This window comes from Cryptomeria japonica, chromosome 5 (genome assembly GCF_030272615.1).
Source record: "Cryptomeria japonica chromosome 5, Sugi_1.0, whole genome shotgun sequence".
NCBI classification, from domain to species: domain Eukaryota; kingdom Viridiplantae; phylum Streptophyta; class Pinopsida; order Cupressales; family Cupressaceae; genus Cryptomeria; species Cryptomeria japonica.
The window spans coordinates 541,161,887-541,176,051 of NC_081409.1; positions in this window are offsets into that span (position 1 = coordinate 541,161,887).

The following is a 14,165-nucleotide window of genomic DNA, read 5'->3' on the forward strand; positions in this document are numbered from 1 at the left end:
TATCAAGGAGAAGGTCAAACAACTTAAGAACAAGATGGAGACTTGGGAAGCCCAAATGGTGGGCCTGAACAAATTCCATTTGCAGGTGTAACACAGCTCCGCATTCACCCTCTTTGTTGAGGGAACGCTACGCTGACACTGAGGAGGACAAATAGGAGGCTAGGGACCTCTATAAATTCATGTCTACTAAATGGAGCAGTACCATGGAGGCCATTGGGGTGCGTAAGGCACCCCTGTAGTTTGTTTTTTCTGCTGTTGTTTTTTATTGTTAAAAAGACTTGGTTCCTTTTTTGATGGTTGGTGTTTTCAATTGTTGTTATAGTGTTGTTTATGCGCTATGATTGATAGTTCTGCTATGTAAAGGGTCAGTGCCCTTGTTCTCACCGCTTTTTTAATCAAAAACATTATAATTATTAATTGTAAATTAATTATATATTATTGTTAATATAGATTTATTAATATAATTTAATTTAAAAGTATAGTTACAAATCAATATAAATATTAAGAAAAAACACTATTTCAAATAATGTAAAAAATATAATTCTAATAAAATAATGTTATCTATTAATAAATTTAAACTTTTCAAAGATATAATTATTAAAGTATATTATTAAATTATTAAAGTATATTATTAAATTATTAAATTATATTATTAAAATAAATTATTTGGTTTAGGGTTAGAAATAAGGTTTATTTTGCATGATTGTATAATTAAGTTTGATTTAGAGTTAAGGTTCCATATGGTTTAGGGTTATTGTACCATTTTTTTTAGTCTTAAGGTTAGGGTTTAATTTCTATTAAGTTTATAATTGAAAATAATAATAGCAATTTAGTAATGGTTACCATTAAGATGGGTATGGACTATTCGTTTTTGTTTAATAGGGTTATTTTAGTGTTCGATTATGTTCAAGGTTAATATTAGGGTTATGATTTGATTTATGTTACAATTTGACTTTGTGTTAGTATTTTGTTTTGTTTGGTATTAAATTAGGTTAAAGGTTAATGTTCATTTTATTTAAATTTCAATTATGTTAAAAGTTAGCATTCAACCATGTGTAACCATGTGTAGTGTTAGGTTTACAATTTAATTTCTCTTAGTATAAGGGTTAAATTTTGTTAAAGGTTAGGTTTAAGATTCAATTTTTTTTAATGTTTAGGTTGGTTTAGGGATAGAGTTTAACATGCTTTAGGCTTATGAATTAACATATTATTAAAAAATTTAATATAAAATTAATTTTTAATTTATTATATTAAAATAAATTATTTCTTTTAAAAATATAATCAAACAAAAAAAACTTCCCCGCCCTTGTCGGCTGAGAAAGGAAACGAAGAAAAATGTTGCGGGGGTGAGCCAATGAAGTTGCAAGAACGGACAGTACGTCGGGCATGGGCGTTGGACTGCAGACGGTGGTAGAACTATGCAGCGAAGGGACGAAGGCGCGTTGCAGGAAGGGTCGTGCGGTGGTGAATTCAATGTCATTCTTCTGTGTTTCTAAAATTTGGCCTCATACCAAAAGGAATTTATGTATAGGTTCATAAACCACTTGATTTTGATATACATATCTATGTACAATTGATTAGTACTTGAGAACTTCTATGATGTATCAATTGTGTCTACATGTGTATAAAACTTCCACGTGTTAGAATTAAGTTTATTATCAAAGTTCTTAGCTTGATATCACTATTGCCATGCAAGTGACTGATGCTTGGAGCTATATGTTGTATCTTGAGGATTAGTTGGCTTTCACCAAGAGCATGGATGTGAGTATGTCTATAACTATGCATGCTATGATACATAATACATAATTAGTCAGATGGTAGTCACCAATGTTCAGATGATGGAATAATTGAAGCTATCTATTGTATCTTTAGGTGTAGTTGATTATCACCAATAGCATGGAGATGGATAAAGCTAGAGGCTTCCCATGTTGTGAAAGAGTTGGTCAACATATCATTAAGGTGCATGGTGTTATGTGTTTAGTACTACTCCCTTCCAATGTGAATAGACTTTTGACTTGTGGCTTAAGGGCAATAAATTTGAAAATCCACCAAATCAATAGTTTAGTGAAATGTGGAATCTTATTAATGGCCTTATGTGATGTGTTTTGTTGCACTTACTCCTTATATGGTGATAATAACAAGTAAAATAGAATACTTGCACATCAGTGTAGCTATTGTTGAGGATGAAGGAAAATTATAGGACGTATGGTGAAGTATGGGATGTACTCATTATTTTTAAAGCTAAGATGCACAAAAAGGGTACTTATTATTCACTCACTGTGTAAGTGTCATTTACTCTCTATATATATGTTAGTCATTTTGTACTCATGTAAATGGCCTCAAGTATTTTGCACATTTTTATACTCATCCCTTAGTTAATGATGAGATCAAGTAGTGTGAGATGTTTGATTGTCATCACATATGGGACTGGATTTGAAAAAAAATGGAACCAAATAGTGGGATGATGCATGCAATAGGTTGCATCCACTATAATGGTGTTGATTATTCTTTACATAAACATGTGATATATGTGTGGATTGTTCACACTATATAAATGTGATGTATCCTTAAGCTAGTCACTATTGTATTTGCCATATGTGTATGAGCTAGTCATTGTGGTAATTGTGATGTGTGTAAAATCTACTCGCTATGGTACTTGTAATGTGTGTATGAGCTAGTCATTGTTGTGCCTATGATGTCTATATGACATAGTCACTATTATATGTGTGATGTGTCTACAAAATAATCACTCTAGGCATAAGTGATGTATGTTGGAGCCAATCACTATTTGTGAACTTGAAATTTTGGAATGATATTGACACTATGTGGTTTTGTGTGTGTTTGTAATGATTGGTATAGAATCAACACTTGATTGTAATTTTTTTTTATCATTTTATTATAATTGTACGAATTTTGAAAGCTTATTCTTAATAAATAATAATGATTTAAAATTGAAATTAGGGATCATACAAAAGGAGAGGATGAATTCTCTCATTCGTTGGCATATGAAATATAGAATATTAATTTCCCAAAGAGGATTTGTAGGCAAGGTCATCAAAAAAGAACCCTAAAGGTTTAGGTATGGGTCTAAGAATGACAATAACATTAGGAGCTTACCACTTTCAAATGTAGGTATATGAGTGGTGGTGTGGAGTCAATGTCACAACAATGGTTGGAGAAAATATGAAGTCAACACCTCTAGATTAATGGAAGATGCTCGATTGATTAAGTCAATATTTGTTAATTGAGTTTTAAAAATGACCTCATAAATTATCCTAATGTTATCCGAAATTTGATGACTAGTTTCAAACCAACTATGTTCATCAAAGATTGAATTCAAGTTGGATGTCTTAGATCCAATAGCTTTCTAATATGGAGAAATAAAGGTTGCAAATTTCACTCCATTTGAGTAGATTGGAACAAAAGAGAATAAAAATTTGGCTCCTTGAGAATAGATCTCTGAAAATATCAATGTCAAGTACCAAAAAATCATCTCCATAAGAGCACAAAGGTTAGCTACAATTTATCAATCAACAAGGAGGATATTACATCAAATGGCATCAATAAAACCTTAAAAATTATATCAACATATAAGAACCAATATATAAACATGAAAGGATAAGGGGCTAAGGGGCTAAGGGGCTTAGAATATGTGCACTAAACCTAGAGAAATTCAAGGAATGGGGCTAAGGGGATTTTTTTCCATGGCGTTTCCCATGTTGCCAAATGGATTATGTGTGCCTTAGATAGTAATGAACCTTGAAAAGTATTCATTAACTATAATATAATATTATTTTTCTTGAAGGGAAACTTGATTAGAAAGGTTTACATCATTGGGATCTTCTTTTTAAGCAATTCAAATTTAAACCTAGTGGCTCCCTTATGTTTGACTCAATATGGAAAGTGTGGGAGATGGCTAGAATCATTATAATAAATAAAGAAGTTTTATTTTTTCTTTAAATGTTGCTCATACCCCTAGGCCTATTTGATGGATTTTGAAATACAATCAATTACGTTATGACCTTCCAAAGGTATTTAGTGTTATAAGAATATCATGGGGAGAAATGGGATTATATCTTTGGCTAAATGATTAGTATTGCTTGCCTAAGAGACACAAAACAACCTACACTTGGTTTCAAAAGAACTAGGGGAGTTCATTCTCCTTATTAAACAACTATAGCGCCAACAATATTTGGAATGAGATGGGATGCATTAGAGGGTTCAAAACTCTTGTTTATTCTAAATAAATTTATTCCCTACTTTCTATTTCAAATGACCTATTTTACAAACTTTACTCTATGGGGGCATATCAGTATGGATGCTTATTCGTCTAGAAGGGTTAAAAGGATCTAGTGTTCTTATATGAACATAGAATCTTTTTTTTTTTTAAGCAATGTTTCTTTATAAAAAATTGACTGCTTAGTCTAATGTCAATGTTTGTTGTTTATGGGGTAGGGTTCAGTTTGTCATACATTTATTTTTTCAATGTTATTTTTACTTAAATTGTTTAGAGTTGTTGTATTCTAGTCTAGGTTAATTTTTTTGATAAAGTGTTTGGATGAAGGGATATTTCTTTAGGTGTTGTTTCTTGCTTTGTCAAAATTTTAAAGCTCCAAAATATACTTTGGATGATGTTATCTATTGAAATTTTGTGGCTTTTACAAGAAACAAGGAGTATTTTCAAAGAGTAAAGGCAAGCTCACTAGATTCTCCAAATAATTTATTGTAACTTTGATCTCCTCACAAATCCACTATTAATTGAGAAAAGAGCCAAAAAAAATTCAAGAAATTTACTACTAAGGATGTTCTTTTTCCAAGTAATAAATATCTATAAAATAAGAAGATTCCTAATTGGATAAATAGGGTAGTTGCTAATAAGATTAAGTATGGACTAGATAGCTGGGCCATTCCACTCCTTGAACCTATTGAAACTCCTAATGCTAAACAATTGCATGCTTTGGCCAACTCTTCCTCCAATAGTAACAATTACAATGCTCACATTCCATGTCCTAATGTTCTTATTAGGGTCTACCTTGAATATGGAGTTGAAGATTAAGGTGATTGAAAGTCAAGTTTTAGATGTGCTCAAAACACTAGATAAGAAACAAGAATCTAGAGAGGAAGGGAAAAGCCAGCAAAAATAGCTCAACAAATTATTCCTTTCATGTTTATATATTGGTTCTTATATGTTTATATACTTTCAAATTTTTTCTTGATGCCATGTGATATAATATCCTCCTGGTTGATTGATAAATTGTAGCTAAGTTTTGTGCTCTTATGGAGCTGATTTTTGGGTACTTCACATTGATATTGTCATAGACCTACTCTCAAGGAGCCAACTTTTTATTATTTTGTTCTCAACTACTCACATGGAACCAAATTTGCAACCTTTATTCCTCCATATAAGAAAACTATTAGCTCTAAGACATACAATTTGAATTCAATCTTTGATTAATAGAATTATTTTTAAACTAGTCATCAAATTTTGGATAGCATTGGGATAGCTTAAGATGTTATTATTTTGGTAAAAAAGGGGAGAAGATGTGGAATTATCGTAAATTTGGATATGAGTAAGGCATTTGGTAAATATTCTTGGAATTTTTTATTAATGTTTTCGAAAAATTTGGCTTCACTAAAAAAATAAATAAATTAAGTTTTCAACTATATATATATTTTTTGTATCATCTTTTTTATTTAATCAAAGAATTTTTCTTAGGCCAAATAAGGCGTGGTGTAGGGGGACTCTCCAATCATATTATCATTTAAGCCATATCCCTTATAGAATTCTCAAAAAACAAGTTACTCTTAGTAAACTTTGGGGCTTGAAGATTTCATCAAAATTCGTACTATTTCTCATCTCCAATTTGTAGGTGATACATTGTTTAATGAAGCCTCTAGGAGAGTAGCCATGACGTTTAACAAGATATTGGATTAGTAAGAGATGGGAGCAACATAAAAAATAAATGCTAGAAAATCACAGAGTGTTTTTGTTAATAAGTGGTCTATTGAAGCCAAAGAAATTAGGAAAAATTTTGGGTTTGAAATGGGGAAACTTCATATTTTCTATCTCACTATGCCACTTATTGCAAAAAGGGCTTTTACTAAAGATTAGAAATCAATGGTTGATAGAATCCAAAGTAAACCTTCACGTTGAAAAAAGGAATGGTTTTCATTCATTAGAAGAATTCAACTTATTCAATCCTCCCTCTTTGTCATCCCAATGTATTTAGTGTATGTTTAGGATCTCGAATATAATTGCTAAAGCAACTTTAGATATACATTTTTTTTCCTTTGTGGGTAGAATGCAGGAAAACTAGTAATAAAAAGACAAGAAAATATAATTTCATAAGTTAGAATCAAGTTTATCTCCCTACGAAAAGATAGGTTTTCCTTTGGAAGAGTATGTAGTGAAACAGATGATACGAAGACAAAAAAAAATACAATTTCATTAGTTAGAATCAAGTTTATCTTTCTAAAAGGATGGGGATTTGATATTTTGTCCATGTAGATCATTGAACGAAGCCATGGGTGCTAAAATATTGTGTCTTAGCATTCCAAAAAGAAAAGGTTGAGTAAAACTTTCTTCCTTCAAAATATGTAAACAATTCTCAGTAAGGTGAGGTCTATCTTCAATCAACCTTTCCTTGGCGATTCAATGTCATTTCATTTTTCAACAAATTTCTTGATGGATAAATTGTAGTAGAATATTGGGGAGGAAGACTTGGTCAACCTCTTGAAGGAGGCCTAGATTGTGGATGGGTCCCTCATTCAATAGAGAGATCCTATAATAGTGCCCCTTTTTTACAAAATGGTTGGGTTGGTAACGTTATTGACTATATGGAGAGGAGTAATGGCATCAAAGAAATTAGTCATAGCATTGGCCCTCATCTATTTAACAATTCTTTGCAATTGAATTATTTTTGAAAAATTGACCTACCCCTTATGAAGTCTTAATGTTTTGATTTAAGTTGGTTGTGTAAAACATAGCTTCAACCTATCTTCAAATTTTTGGTCAAATTTTTGGAAGGGATTCAGTTAACAAATTTTCTAGACGATAATATTTAACTATGCTTTGGTTGGCCTAAAGATAAATTATTTTTGTGGGTCACTACTCACAGGAAAGTTTTGACTTTTGACTTTTGACAAATTGACAAGGTTGGGATTGTTTGGGTCTTCTATGTGTTTCTTTTGTGGCAATGCTAATAAATCCAATTATCATCTTTTTATCCATCACTCCCTTGCTTCTCTCCTCTGATCTTAGGCTTGTGAGTGTTGGAATGTTGCTTGGGGATTCCCACTTTTCTTTTTGTAGTTTGCTTCATGGTTGGCCTTTTAGTTTTAGAAGTTTGGACTTTGTTAAGATATTTTCTCATCAACTTTAATTGTTTGGAACATTTGGTTAGAAAGGAATTGATTGTTTTTTCCATTCATTATTATTTAGGGCAAAATTGAAGCTTCTATCAATGAGTTGAGTGATATTTAGTATTATTTTGATTGTAAAGTGCATAAACCAGTGTGGATGTGTTCAGATAAAATGGCTTCAAAAAATGTAAGTGGTCAATGTTATTTGTAGAGGTTTTGATCCTCTCCAAAGCCCTCCTATTGTCGATATAATTAAACTAAGTTTTGATTGTGAAACTAAAGTAAACCTGGGATAGTTGTTCAGTAATTGTCTTCTTTGTAATATTGAGGGGAAGATTGCTTATGGCTCTAGATTTTGCTTTAATTATTGAGGCTTTTAGCTTTGGTTACTAGTTTGTTAGAGAAAATTATGAGGGAATGGAGAAAAATCAAAATGGAAGATGATTCAAATGTAGTCATTAGTCCTTTTAACTTCAACATCTCTAATTCCTAGATTTTATAGAATGTCCTCTCTAATACAAGATTGTTGCATACGAGGTTTAAAATAAAAAAATTCAAGTGAATAAAATGAAGGCAACTTTGTGGTTGATCAAGTAGCAAAAGGAGTGTTTCTTGTACATTCGGAATAATTGTCTATTAAAATTTGGAGCTGAATAGAAAATGGACCAGCAAAATTATTGCTCATTTTATTAATCACTCAGTACACTATAAATAGATACAAATAACTTTAACGGTATTCTATAATACTACTAACGATTTTGACAACTGTATGTGACTGACAAAGAATTGATAGACTAAGATACATGTTTATAATTTTGTATTCACATATGTTCAATACTACAACAATTCTATTGGAGCATATATTCCAACACCCCCTCTTAACGCTCCAACATTAAACTAACAAACAACATAAAACAATACATATTGTTGAAGCTATTCTTTGAAAATACTAAATAGTTCTTGGACCAATAAGACTTCTTCAAGTTGCTCCCCAATTGTGGACACCATTTGCACATGAAGTGCCTCGTCACCTTCTTAAGAGTATAATGTTTAATTTCAAATTTTCATATCCCTCTCCAAACTATTGGACGGCAATCCTCACGTGTATGTCTCATAACCCTAATGCTCGGTGTAGTTTCACCAATCCACAAACACCTTGGACTATTGAGCATCCAACTACTCTCTACTACATCTTTTCTTGTCTTCAAGTTGATCTCTTCAAATGGATCAAGTTCTTATTGTTCAAATATAGAATTATCAATATCAGATGGTTCTTCTACAATGGTTGGCATTATCTTAGTTCTTACAACTACATAAAACCATAGAATATATTCCTCCCTTTTAGAATCTCTTCCACGAGAAACCACACGCATCATTCAAACTATTACATATACTCAAAACTTGAAGAAAGGCTCACAAGCAACACTTAAATGGCTCTAGGCTTCTTCTGGTGTAATGACATCAAGTGCTTTGGATAGTGCATGATTTAGAAGATAAACCATTGTATTCACAACTTCAACCCAATATGCATGTCCCAAGTGAGAATCCTTCAACATGTTATGAACCATCTTCATGATGCAATTTCTTTGTTCAACAACTCCATTTTGTTGACGTGTGTAAGTTGTAGTAAGTTGACACTGAATTTCATTGTCCTTCAAGTAGATAGATAATTCTATGTTGGTGTATTCCTATTAAAATAATATTGCAATATCGATATAATGGTCATCGTAGTCATTTAGTTAGTATTTAGAAACTTCCATTTATGTAATTTAATCTTTAGTTAGTTTTAGAAGGTTTCTTTTTTGTCTTTTGTGTTTCTATTCTCGATAATTTATGTTATGGAAAGATCATCATGTAATTATCTATATAAGGAGTATTCCTCTCCTTAATTAATTACAACATCGAAATATAATTTCATGGTATGAGAGCTTAGGTTTGTTTTTCGAAAAAAAAAATAGTAAAATTTTATGGGTTTTCTAATTTTTTCCACAAAAAATCATGGAAGGGTTTTGCTTGATTTTTTTCACAAAAAACAAAGAGTTTTATTATTGTTTACTACTCATGATGGCCACTAATAAAGTTTTGTATGATTTTTTAGGTCATGGATGGATTTTCTAATTTTCTCCGTGAAAAATCATGGGGAGTTTTTGTACAATTTTCTCCTAAGAAATCATGGATGGGTTTTTTTATTTTTCTCCACAAAAAATCATGGAGGGTTTTGCACGATTTTCTCTTCAAAAACTATGGTTTCTCTATTTCTTTTTTGCATACTTTTTTCACACAAAAATCTTGGGATTTTTTCTCTCTCGGAGGGTTTTCTGATTTTTTTTCATAAAAAATCATGAAGGGTGTTGTTGTTTTCTGAATTTTTTATTATGATGGGTTTTTTGCACGAGTTTTTAGAAGTTGATCTCGATGTCTCTAGATAAAGGGTGGGATGACTTTGTTACCCAGCATCATGTTGGAAGGATTGTGGTAAACTTGGTCATATCTAGAAGTTTTGCATAACCAAGGATGGTCTCAGCAGTATGTTCATGTTGCATAGAGTTCTAACGAGAAGGGGCAGCCTTTTATGTATTCGTAACCAAATGACCTACAGATTATGTCAATTATTCTATAGGGTAGTTAGTAGAATGACCATTAAGTGAGGGTATTAAAATAATATTGTAATATTGATATAATGGTCATCTTAGCCATTTAGTTAGTATTTAGAAACTTAAATTTATGTCTTTCATCTTAGTTAGTTTTAGGAAGCTTCTTTTCTGTCTTCCATGTTTCTATTCTCGATTGTTTCCATTTTGGAAAGATAATCTTGCAATTTTTTTATATAACTCCTTAATTAATTACAACATCTAATTATCATTTCAATTCCCCCCCTCAATCTAAGCAGAGGACACAAATACGATAATTTGTATCTTTCTCCTCAAGAGTGTGAAACTCTTTGAAGTAGGAAAAGGCTTCATCTTTACTCTACAAGAAATAGACCCACACTTTCCTTGTGTGATCATCAACAAAAAGTTAAAAGTACTTGAATCCATTGTGACTAAGTGCCATGGGTCCACACAAATTGGTATGCACTAACAACAAAGGATGACTTGCACAATGCTCACCAAGATAGAAGCATGCTCGTTGTTGTTTTGTAGAAATACAACTTGAACAAATAGCATTTGACTTCTCAAGTGAGGGAAGCCCTTCTACAATGTTTTTCTTACTAAGTGCTAGCAAATAATTAGTGCTCAAATTAACAAATCAGCAATGCCATAACATTGCAAAATCACTATCCTTAGTAACTAAGCCCTGATTATTGGCAATTGTATCAAACCTAAACATTTTTCCAAATCCAATGACACTTGCAACAATTTTTTCACTTGCAACTCCTTTTTATCCTGATTTATATCAAATTCAATCCTTTGGTTGTGATCAAGTAATTGATTAATAGATAGGAGATTTTTGGTTAGTCATGGCACATACAAAACTTTAGTGACCATGCAACAATGTATGCCAAATTGCAAATAGATGTTGTTGATACCTTGAATTTCATAGGTGGTATAATCTCCAAGAGAGACTTTACCATGATGAGGTTTCAATGTGAGAAACCACTCTTGTCCAGTCGTGCTTTGTAGACCCAAGTTTGCATACCAAATTGAGGTCGATTGTGAACTATCTTTTGAAGTGTGAGATGAAAACATGTATTTCTCTTCTAGAGAATCTTATTCTTCAACAACATTGCCATGTTGCTTCTATTTGTTCTTCTACTTCGATCTTGTATTACTACTTTGAAATTGCTTCTTTGGATTTGATTTGTTGGATGATCCTTTGGCCAAGGAGTTGAACCAACAATTTTTCACATCATGTCCAATTCTTTTACATTTCGACACTTCTTCTAAGATCTATATGAATTACTAAATTTGTGAGATCCACCAAGTACTTCTTAGGCCTCTTGCCTTTGTGGTGTGTGGTCATTGCATGATCTTCCTCCCCATGATCTTGGCTTCGAGACACTTCTTTCTGGAGTAAATTCATGAACTTCTCAAAAGTGTGTGTTGGTTATGTGATATTAAAAGTCATCAAAACACTTTGTATCCAAATGGCAATCCTTGCAAGACAATGGGTGCTAGGACAGCATCTTCAACTATTTCTCTTAAAGTTTGTATGGAAGCTCTCAACTCAACAATTCTTTTGAGAAAAGATTCCAGTTGTTCTCCATTCTTCATCTTCAAACTGTGTAGCCGACTTTGTAAATCAAGGATCCAATTTTAATTCTTCGCCTCATACACTATTCTAAGCTTGTCCCATGCATCTTTGGTTGTGGACAAGTCTTGAATAATAGGTTGAACTTCATCAGACACATTGAATATGATGATCAGTTTGGCCTTTCTGTCAGCTTAAACAAATTTCTTCTCCTTGTCATTAGTCTTATGTCGTGTAGTGGTACCATTGATGACATGCCAAACTTCCTCAAACTTGAGCTGAGTTTTGAGTGTGGTCATCCATGCAAAATAATCGTTTCCATATAATAGTTAAGAGATTGGAAGAAGGAAATTCAGAGAACTTACCGCCATTGTGTTAGCAAGTTATTTTATTGATAAGCAATACAATGAAGAGGAGAGGAAAGTATAGGAATAAATTTAACACATCCATAGGGCTGAATGTCTCTTCAAAATCAATCTCCTCAACTTGTGCATATGCTTTGCAAACAAGACTTGCCTTATTCCTAACAATTTTTCCATCCTCATTAAGTTTGTTCCTAAACACCCATTTAGCACCAATTACATTCTTATTGGTAGGTCTAGGAACTAACTCCCATGTTTTATTTTTTCTCAATTTGGCTCAACTCCTCTTCCATTGCTTTGATCTAACTTTCATCTTTGTTGGCGTCATTGTATGTCTTAGGTTCCATTTCAAAAGATAGATGAACTTCATCATTTGATTTTACAAGTCGTGCTCTTGTTTGAACTCATCATCTTTGTAACCTATAAACTGTTGCTCGGGATGATTTTTTCACAAATTCTAAAAAGGTCTTTTCAACAATATTTTTAAAAGTTTTCTCATCACTATTTACAGTATTTGTTTCAACAACATGTTCAAAAGTCTGTGCATCATCATTTTCAAAATCTTTTTCAACAACATTTTCAGATTATTTTCTATCATTAGGTTCTGACTTAGATTCTTTTGTGTTATCTTCCTGCACAATTTCATGAATTTTGACATTAACACTTTCTACAACTTTTTTCAACCTATTGTTATAGCATTTATAAGCCTTGGTACCAGTAGAATATCCAAAAAATAAACCCTCATCACATCTAGATTCAAAATACCCAAACCATCTTCATCTTTTTTAATAAAATATGTACTACGAAAAACCCTAAAGTATTTAACAGAAGCAAGTCTGCTATACCATAATTCATACCGTTTGGCCTCAATTGTACTCTATTAAGAGTACATGTCATTGTATGAACTGCTTCCACCCAAAACCTATCAGATATCTTCACTTCATTAAGTAGGGTTCTTGTCATTTCTGATTGTTCGATTCCTTCTCTCAACTACACCATTTTGCTGTGGTGTTCAATTTGAATTCAAAATTGAATTTTTGAGATTTACCTTTACAATCTCCATAGCTCTTTGTGCTAAAAGACTATCCTTGCAACTCTCTCTCTCCTTAAAGCTTCTTTGAATATGATAAGTCCAGCCATGCTTGACTTACAAAAATATATTTCAAGGAAGTCAACAAACCAATAATGTTTTGCAACATTAAGAAAATCGTTGCAAACCTTGTGATACTCGATTGCACCAAGAACCCAAAGGTGATTATAATTTTATTAATAAATTTTTTTGCACTTCTTGAATCGTCTACAAATGTTCTCACCCAATCAAGTTTGTCTATCTCCTTTAAAAGAAGGTCAAGACAATGTGTTGCATAAGGGGTCAAAAAAGTGACTGATGTTTCTCTTCAAGCAATTTCCCAACTGCCACATATGTTGTTGCATTGTCAATTATGATTTAAACTACATTATATATACCATCTCCAAGACAACTTTCTCTTAGACTCAATGTTTCTAAAAATTTTACTGTGTTAGAGGCATCAACTAAATTCAAAAAAATTAACTCACTATTTGAAACTACAAAAAAAAAATGGATATTGGTGCAATTCTTTCCATCTATCCATCCATCTAAAAGAATAGTGCAGCCATACTTGCTCCATTGCTTCTTTTGTTCGTCCACTTAAATCTTTCAATATAGTTCCCAAATTCTACCAATAAAGATTGCTCAACACATAAAAGGTTATTGAAATATCAACAATTGGCACATGCCTTATCTAATTCTTTATGAACCTTTCTATTTCACTCTGTACCTTCCAATGACGATTGTTCCAAATCAAAAAAGTTAGGTGGCGTGAATGTAGGTGCTCTACTTGAAGTAGAAGTGGATATCAATCTACTTTGTATGCATAGACCATGAAGGAAGCCCACTATGCCTTTAAATGTCGTTTCTTCATTTGTTTTTACTTGCATTTGATGACTATGACCAATAGTTTCCTCCTGGATGTTGTTATGGCTGTCCTAGTTTTCTCCCTTGTAATTTTTCCTCCTCTACAAATGCAAGTGTGTTCATCTCTCTACGATGTTGGTACAAGGCTTGGCACTACAATGAGTAATGCTTGTAAGATGGTATTTGAAGCGATTTATGCCTCCATAATATAGGTTCTCACATTTCATGTAAACAACTATCTCAGGTGTCAGTACTTGTACGACATATTTTCAAGCAGGGTCTCTAGCTCCAACAAGATGAGTGCTTATAACTGA